Source organism: Lepidochelys kempii, chromosome 11 (assembly GCF_965140265.1).
Source record: "Lepidochelys kempii isolate rLepKem1 chromosome 11, rLepKem1.hap2, whole genome shotgun sequence".
Lineage (NCBI taxonomy): Eukaryota > Metazoa > Chordata > Testudines > Cheloniidae > Lepidochelys > Lepidochelys kempii.
Genome location: NC_133266.1, coordinates 37,332,847 through 37,342,718, shown reverse-complemented (window position 1 = coordinate 37,342,718; position 9,872 = coordinate 37,332,847).

The following is a 9,872-nucleotide window of genomic DNA, read 5'->3' as shown; positions in this document are numbered from 1 at the left end:
TTACTCTCATCCTTCAGCTGTTTTTCTTTTTTTAGATGGCAGCAGTGATACATGTGGGTCCAGCATAACTAACTGTACCAAATCTGAACACTGGGTACACTCACATTTTTTTAGAGGAAATATTCAAAACTATTCTTGCATTTAAGACTTTACATACTGAAGTAAAAATGACAGCTCTGTTTTGCAGCTAGAAGATTATCCAGTAGTTCAGAAGCCATCTCAAGTACTGAAAAATGTATTTTTAAAAATTTAATTTTTAAAACTACCCTATAGTGCAAAAAAAATTTAAATCAGAGGAAGATTTTTAACATTTGATGTCAGAGAGCCAGACCATATTTTACAAAACCATATTTTATTTACTGTTCAGATTTGTACAGATATTGCAGAACTATCAAAAGCATTTTACAGTTAGGATTTTATAACTCCTGCAAAGTGTAACCTGATTTTAGATTATGTATTAATGATAATTGATTACCCTTTATCACTTTGAGGGTTGACAGGTTCTTGCCCCGAGATCAGGCCCAGTATTATTTAAATTATTATATAGTTGGGAACCCTGATGTGCACAGTTGCAATACTCACAATATAGGAACTCTTTTATATTTACAAATATAGTTTATTAATACATTTAGCACAGTCACAAACACCCCAGCTTAGTATGGTAGATAGAGATACTACAGAATGTACATCTGCACATCCATATACTCACACCATCCCTTGTAGAAGAACCTGAAATGATAGCCGTCATCTTCCTCATCACCATCACCTTCCCCATCATCACCAGTAGCCATCATTATGGCACCTCCCAAGGACTACATCTCTCTCTCCTACTGCCCCTAGGTTGGGATGCCACTTTTATAATATATTACACTGACACCGTTATGTTCGATGCATATTCAGTAGGGGATTTTTCCCTTCTCTTATTTGTATTTCCTCACCTCACTAATGTTGGATTGTCTTTTTCCTATAGATTAGTATATCAATTATCTCAACTTACTATATACATCAATTCGGTACCATAGCCCTTTTGTGGTTAGGTATCACATTTGTTATTTCAGTTCTTTCCAAGTTCTAAGTTATGGTGTACCTGTTAAGTTTAAAATGATATGAACTCAGGAAAGCCCCTATGCCAACCTGATTTAATGCATCCTCTATGTCAAAGGTCTCAGTCATACATGGACCTTATGCATTAGCTCCATTATCTAGGTGAAAGGTCCCAGACATATGTTTGCTAACTTTGCCTTAGCTCACAATACAGAATGTGGCCTGCAGGTCCCTTGTGTTACAGCCAAAATATACCCTAATATAAACCTATTATAATAAAACAAATAAACCTATAAGGAAATAAGAAACTTATAAGAAAAATATATATATATATAGGCAAGCAAGCAGGCTAGCCTGAAGTGTGTCTCATGTACCTGTTATGTACGTCAGGACACTTCTGTGGATGAATTATTTACCTGTGGTCAGAACTTCCCCTTAAACTCCGTTTTCAGCTCCCTGCATTCTTGGGGGTTTCCCGTTGGGCCATTTATCTGTTCAAAGATCATAGGTCTCAAACCTTATGCTAACTTGCTGAGGCTAATGTCTTACAGGATAGAGGCCTGTAGGTTTCTTGCACTACTGCTGAATATAATGCAAAGCAGAATACAGTAGAATGCAAAGCAGTAAATATAATGAAGGCAAGCTAGTCCACTGGGCTACAGTAGCACTGAATACAATAAAGCAAACTAGCCCACTGTGCTACAAAAGCCAGGGGTATAACAAAATAATTATTTTATGTTCAGGTCTTTCTCAGTAACTAGCAAATAAATTTTTAAATATAAAAATATAATGAAAGTTTATCTTAAAATGTAAACAAAAACACTCAGCAATTCTGTCTGGGCAATATTTTCATCTCATAAAAATACCCTCCATGTTTCAACATTCCACAGCAGCTCCTCCTGAGCACATAAACAGCTCCAATGTGTATGGTAGCTAAATCACTGCTTGTCAGAAAAGCCTGCACTTAAACTACAAATATCAGTAATACATCTAATCCAATTTATCAAAAGGGTGGAAGATCACTAAATAGCACTTGGTCCAAATACTAAAGCAATATATCACATCATAGCAGCTAAATATGTTGTAGATCAGACCAAATCTGCCCAGTCAAAGATTTGTTGATGAAGGTGTAGAAATATAAAGTCATTAAAAACAGCGAAGATGTAAAAATGAGAAAATAGCACACCTAAAATCTGGGCCCAGTTCAGCAAAGCACATAAGCACATACTTAAATCCTTATTGTTCAGCAAAGCTCTAAAGTTTATGCTTAAATGCTTTTGCTGAATTGGGGTCGATGTCCCAACATATTGCATATGTGGGCTAAGTTCCTTCTTAAGACCTGATTTTCAATCTCCTCAGAGGGGACAGCTTGCTGACTCTTTCTAAAAATGAATTTAGTGCAAGAGGGACACACTATGAGCTGAATTTCTCTTTTTATTCCCAGCACAAGCTGTGCAAGTAATATCCCTGTGCAGCTCTGTAGGTACAACTCCATTCTGTTCTGGATCAACAACCTTCAGAGGAGATAGAATAATTCAGGAATCATGCCCATTAAATCTTCATCTTTACTGTTGAGACTGCCAACAAGGTGTGAAGGTGGTATTTGTGTTGGTATTTGCTGTACTGTGAACTGTACTGAGAGCCAACTATATTGAGCAACTGGCATATGTCCTATGGGCCTGAACCTATGTGGTGGCCTAGGGGGGAAACGATCTGTATCCCACTGCTAATTCTCATGGTCTGAAGAACTACTCCATCTAAATATCAAGAAATTCTCCTGTGTGGCAATAGGGAATGTACTAGAAAGGTTGCCCACTTAAAAATAAAGGTAAACTAATGGTCTCCTGCCAAAAAGAATTTTCCCACTGGACTCCCAGTAGGCACTTGATTCTTCATTTTTATCTGGTTTTTACCTAACAAAAAATTATTTGGTCGAGAGTTTTTAAAAGGACAATCTTAAAGACAACCAATAAATCAATACAATGGAGGACACTTGCAAAATTTGCTAATGCAGACATCATGTGACTGGGGTCTCAGGTGTTTTCCCTGAAATTAACCTCAGATCCACTCAGGGACTCATTATACTAAACAAGGGTTAGAACCACCAAATCTTGTGCTCACACTCTCCCTCCTAGTCCCTCCTCTACAGACAAACTCTTGTCTCATATCCCTTGATGAACTATTGCCTTTCTTCCACTCTTGAGTCCTTGATCTTTCCTACCATGATGCAGCTCAACCTGCTCAAGGAGGCCACTACCAATAGTAACATGCATGCTGCATAGTTACCTGCTGCTTACCGGGCAGCAGGTAACCTTGACTACCAGGCCAAGGCTCCAAGGACAATAAGTAAATCTGCCCCACATCCAGTTTCAAAAGGAAATACCTGCCATATTGGTTTGACGACCATAGAGAATTCAATAAAATATTAAACTCTTTCCCCAGATGTACAGACAGTTGGATTAGATTACACATGAGGGTGCCAAGTACTAAAACATCATGGACAACTCTTCACTGCCATCTACAAGTGACCTAGCCAATTGTGTAATGATCTACATGGCAGAAAATTCCTCCTTATCTCTGTAACCAGTGACAGATCAACATTTTCCATAGCACTGGGGTGAGACTAATAATGTTGTTCCTTGTCCTGCACTTAAAAACTAAATTAAAAAAGTATCCCCTACTCCTTCTTGGGTGCCTGTCCCCAGATTCTCTTAATTCTCTGAATGCTAGGATTAAATATGGCAAACCGGACAACCTCCAAGTGGGGGCATAATGAAACACATGACCATCTCCAATCAAACTGTAAATTCAACGTGTTTATTCATAACTGTATATGGATCCATTTTCTCTCATTTCTGGTAGCTGGATGTTTGATCCATACACAAATACAGCATTTTCGGTAACAATCAGCTTGAAGAATATTTGATTAACCATATTTTAACAAAATAAAGCTATGTATTTTTATAATTAGCCATAAGATTACTCAGGCCCCTTTGAAATCCTTCTACGCTATTTATTATAATCATACGTATTTTATATATATATATATATATATATATATATATATATATATATATATATATATATATATATATATATATAGTTGTAGAGCATCATCAGCATGCTAGGCACTATGCGGACAAAGAACACAAGGCCCTTGCCCCCAAAGCATTTGACTCTATTACCTCTTGTGTAAGTGAATTCCACAGGTTGATTTCATGCTGTGTGAAGAAATATTTCCTTCTATTATTTTAAGATTTATCTACCATATATTATGTCAGCTAAATAACTGCCTCCACATAAACACAGCAAGGAAATTCCATTAGCATGCTCAGTCAATCCTTTGAGACAGTTGTTTATCTGAAATGTTAAGTAGCAAAACCGGCCTATATTTATATACAGTAGCGACATTCACAGCAATGTCACTGGTCCTTGCACACAGAACATAACAGCAGTACTTAAGAACAGTTAAAAGACCCAGTAAATATACATTTATTATTAATTGCCTTAAACAATGAGGCAAGCTAGGCCTTTTGGGTTGGAAAAGAGATAGATGGGAGAATCTGATTTCTGACCCAAAGAATGCTACTCAGATAGGGCCGGCCTTACGGGTGGGCAACGTGGGCGACCACCTAGGGCACTGAGGTCGGGGAGGGAAGGGGGTGAAATGGTCAAGAGGCAAGGAGTGGGGCGAGCTTGGGGTGTGAGGCTGTGGAAAGGAGCTCAGAGCAGTGCAGGGGACAGTGGGGCCCTGGGACAATGGGTGGGGGAGCCAAGGGAGGCAGCAGGGCCGGGGCACCAAAATACAAGTTCGCTCAGGGTGCCATTTTCCCTATGGCCAGCCCTGTCAGCCGTAGAACAACCCTTAAAACAAATTATTACATTGGTCTAGTCAGACTAAGGATCAAGGTGAGTCTTTATAAGTTAGTGTCTGTGGTGTCTCTCTCCTTTCCATTTTCAGGCAGACCATCTGTTTCAACAAACATTTATGCTATTGCAAAAGAAATTAATTTAAAAAAATTAATCCAGCTCTAAACTGGATTAACCAAGAGACAGTTCCTTCTGATCACAGTTGGGTGGCTGAATCTAGCTGGCAAAAATCAATGTGATTCTGTTTAATCAAGATTAATGCTTCATTTTATTTATACTTTTGCATTGTAATTTCCTTTTTAAGACTCTCCCAGAATAATCCAGAAATTGCTGTTAATAAGGCTGAGATAGCCTCTTTCCCCATCAACCAATACAGAAGCCATTTGACTCACTGAACAACAGTTAGCCAGTAGAGGTGTGTGGCTCAATCATAAACAGCTTCTTTGGGAAGATGGGAAATGCTACCAAAACTCAAAGGGTATTAGTGCCCTTATTTACTGAGGACCTGATTCTCTCATCCTGACTTATGTATCTTGAGTAGTCTCTGACTGTGCAATCAAAATCAGTGGAATTACTCGCTGAATAAAGATCCAGTTCTTCAATGGCATTCGTGTGGGCACAGGTGTTCACCCATGCACATGTCATTGTAGGTTCAGGGTCTAGGGTATTGATTGGTTTAAGTAAGGGTAGCAGAATTGGATCTTGAGAACCCAACATCATGCTACTCCCCATCCAGAAGAATAAGATACATGTGGTCCCTGCACCAAAGAGCTTACAATGTAAGTAGAGCTACCAGAAGATGGAAAAAGAGTAGATAGAGGGAGTAGACAGGGGAAATGAACACTAAAGTTACAAATACAAGCTCATGAATCAATTTAGTGGCACTGCACTAATCTTGCTAGTTCTCTCTTTATATACATCTGTGTTACTACAATTTGTTGATTATTGTGCTCATATCTTGGTTCTATTTGTGTGTGTATGAACATCTGTCTATTTGTACACAAATTTAAAGAATGTTAGGTTGCAAAGTTAAATACTCTAAAGTTAGGAAATGCCAAAATTAAAGTTATCTGTGCAACATTAGTTCATCCCTGCTGTGTGTGCATGCATGATGATACAGTCTTTGATTACATGGATCCCATAGATTCTTCCACAGGACCCCTCCCTAATTCAGTGTACAGGAAACTTAATGAGTATCTGATCAATATTTTGTTTTCTGTGTGTGGCCTCATTCCTTATTTACTGCACACTATTTAAACCCTGCTCTGAAGACAGCATTATTACTTTCTGCATGGGCAAATGTTACTGAATTTATTTTCACAATACCCCAGTGAGGTGGTATTGTTATTCCCATGTTGAATGTGGGGGACTGAGGCATAGGGAGATCAAGGTGAGATGTCCACTAATTTTGGTGCCCAATTTGATATGCTTCATATCAATATAAATATTTTTATGAATAGTTTGCCAAATGTCCATATCATGATGCCTCCAAGAACATTTCATAAGTATCGTATGTGATTGCAATAATACATGCTGTGATGGGGTGTTCAATCCCACGCCAACCTGAAAAGGGCTAATGAGGCTCAGGAGGGGCCAATTAACCTGATAGGCCAGACCTGAGGGAGGCTTAGGCTTGATAAGCAGGGAGGGTAGAAGAAGGCTGCAGGTACTCTGGGTACAGAAAGGTGGGTAGGAATAAACTCTGTGGGAATCAAAAGCCCAGGGATCCTATCCCTGCTACAATGGGCTACCCCAGAGGAGTTGTGGGGAAAGAAAGCCTGAGATGGTAGGGTAGGAAGAAGCCTGGGGAAACTGTAGCAGGAAGAGAGTTTGCTTGTTACAGGGTCCCTGGGCTGGAACCCAGCATAGTGCGTGGGTCTGGGTTCCCATGCCAGCCAAGAGTAAATGGCACAGAATTGTTGGAGACACCAACTGGACTGCTGGTCCAGAGGGACTTGACTACCCCTTGAGGGGAAAAAGTATAGTGAGCTGGCCTGGTGGCCAAGCCATGAAGAGGGAGCACCCTGATTTGCAAAGAGGAAGCATGGCAACTCCTGGAGTGTGAGAGGGGCCGCAGCATGAGCGAGAGACATGAAGAGGTATCGGACCAGGAGCAGTTATTCCCCAGATGTAGCCCCAAGGGGTCCTCAGCAGTGAGTGTACCCTATTGCACATGCCTTTGAAAAAGAATTTCTCAGGTTTTTTTTATTTCCTCCCCCAGACCCATAAAAGCCACTACCCACCTGGGACAACTTATTCCCCTAACCTATATCACCAAGTCTCAGATTGTAGCCTTCAAAACAAAAGCACCGTTCCAACAAATTGGAACAGCAGCTCACAGAGGAAAGCTGATGGGAAAATAAAGAAAAAAAGTACTCCAAACGTGCAATTCATCAGTGTGTATACATGATATTTCCCTTCTAATCTTGCTTCACTGAAGGCTGTAACACAGCCTCCTAAAATTGAAACTGCAAATATATACTATGTGTCCAACTGCACTTACTGAATTTATAGCCTGACATTTCTTTCCCTATATCTAATATTAGAGGAAGAATGTAAGGAACCATTATTTATAGACGGGCTGTTAATTCATTATATTGGGAGCAGCAGTGATTACTATAGTTAAAGCAGACTGAATTAGATTATGCAATCCGCCTATCTAGGTAAGTACTTGCAGATAGTGCCCTCACTATTGCATCTGTGGTGTTTTCATTGTACTCTTCCTTCAATCACCCATATCTTTCTAAACGTTTCCCTTTGAGGCTGAAATTTTCCCTTTCAGTCTCTGCCCAGAAGTGAATTATTATTTTTTTTGAAAGTCTGAAGGGGAAAAAAATTCAGTCATTTTTGAGTATAAAGGAAACTGGAAAAATTACACATTTCTGATGGTTGCATTGTTAGTTCCTTGCAGTAGGGGTCATCTTATTAACAGGTGTGTATAGCGCTTACACAATAAGACATGTTCCCTGACTGCATCTTTGGGCACAGCTGCAGTACAAATAATAATCCTCATTCTAAACAAAAAATAAAAATCCAGACTTTTATTTTTAAACAGGTCTAATATTGAAACAGTCAAAAGCAGAAAGTTGAAGTTTGGTGCAGAAATAGCCCTCACTGAAGAGATGTGCCTTTGAGTGTTCCAAAGAAAATTGGTTTTGACCTGCCCAAATTATGAGCCTTTGACAATCACGTTTTAAATGTAGAGTAGATTTTGAGTGTGTATTTGTGATTAAATTTGTGATTAAAGTGCACAGCTATTGAAAGGCATGTTAATTGTATGCCATCGTATGAGTAAAGATTTCATCATAAATGGATGCAGATAATGAGACAGAGATAAGGTTTCAGAATAGCAGTCGTGTTAGTCTGTATCCGCAAAAAGAACAGGAGTACTTGTGGCACCTTAGAGACTAACAAATTTATTACAGCATAAGCTTTCGTGGGCTACAATCCACTTCATCGGATGCATAGAATAGAACATATAGTAGGAAGATAGATAGATAGATACATACATACAGATAAATTGGAAGTTGCCGTACAAACTGTGAGAGGCTAATTAGTTAAGATGAGCTATTATCAGTGGGAGAAAAAAAACTTTTGTAGTGATAATCAAGATGGCCCATTTAGACAGTTGACAAGAAGGTGTGAGGATACTTAACTTAGGGAAATAGATTGCACATGTAACCTTTAATTTTGGCATTTCTTGAACGTTGAATATTGAAATGTTCAAATTTAGGGCTTAGTTGTGTTGTTTTGGCACTGCTTCTAGGGAAACCTGGAAGAAATTTTACACCTGAGGAAAAGTTCCCTTTTGTACAGACAGAATAGGCCCACAGCTACATCCTTGTAAGCAGAGGAAACTTATTGCCTCACTGCATCCTGCTCTTCCCTTCCGTCTTCCATTGGTTCATTTCCAGAAGGAGCTGTCCATGGGCTGAATGGAAGGGGAAGTCTCCTTTCATCTTCTCCCCCAGTGCATGCATGCATGAGGACCAGGCACAATCTGCTGCTGTTTCACTTTAAGTCATTTGTTGTATGTATTGTAAGGCATATACTGAAGAAACACTCACTCTTACTATCTTTATTCTTGTCTGTCTAATCTGATTTTTTTGGAAAGTCCAAAGTCAGTGTCCTTTTGGCTGTCTTTCTAATTTCTTTTTTACCCAAATCCTTCCTAAAATTTGTAAAGATCTATAGAATACACTTTCCATCTTTCTCAGTCAAAATCAGGAAAGGAGACTCTTTGTCTTTAAGGGTTATATGCACTTATAGGGTGAAATCCTGCCTTTACTAAAGTCAATGAGGAGGAGGGAGGTCAAAGAATTTCACCCATACTATATAATTCGGGTGCCCCGTAATCACTGCATTAGTAAAGAAAATGGCCATAAATATGCAACATAGTTTCTTTCATCTGTCTCCTTTGACTTGATGCTTTATTATTTGTTGTATATGCCCACAAGGTTGTTAATGTGTTTGTAATTATACTCACCAGTTGGAGGTGTACTTGACTCAAGTGACCCAAATCTTATATAAGTAATCCTGATAATTATCCCGCACTTTGAAAATGAGGCCTTAACTATAAATATTTATAGCAGGCGTACTGCAAAAAGTGCTTGTATGGTGTTAGATAAGGCAGATCACCAGCATGATATGTTTTTAATGTCCATGCTAAGTACTAGGTCTTTTAAGATGCTAATATAGATGTGCCTGTTAATATGTCTAAGGACAATAAATCTTGAACAGAAAACACACACCATACTTATAGTTTGGCAGTAATCAAGCATTTGTCTTTATCTGGCCCTTCACCCAAGAGTAGCAGTCCATCTCAGCAATATAGTAGCAATGTTCTTTAAGTCCCTTTATAGCTTTGAGGGGACTCCCATGGGAACTCCAAGGGGAACAGCAGATAGTCAGCACCTATAAAAACAATGTAAGTAGCTGCAAATAAGTCTTGGTGACAA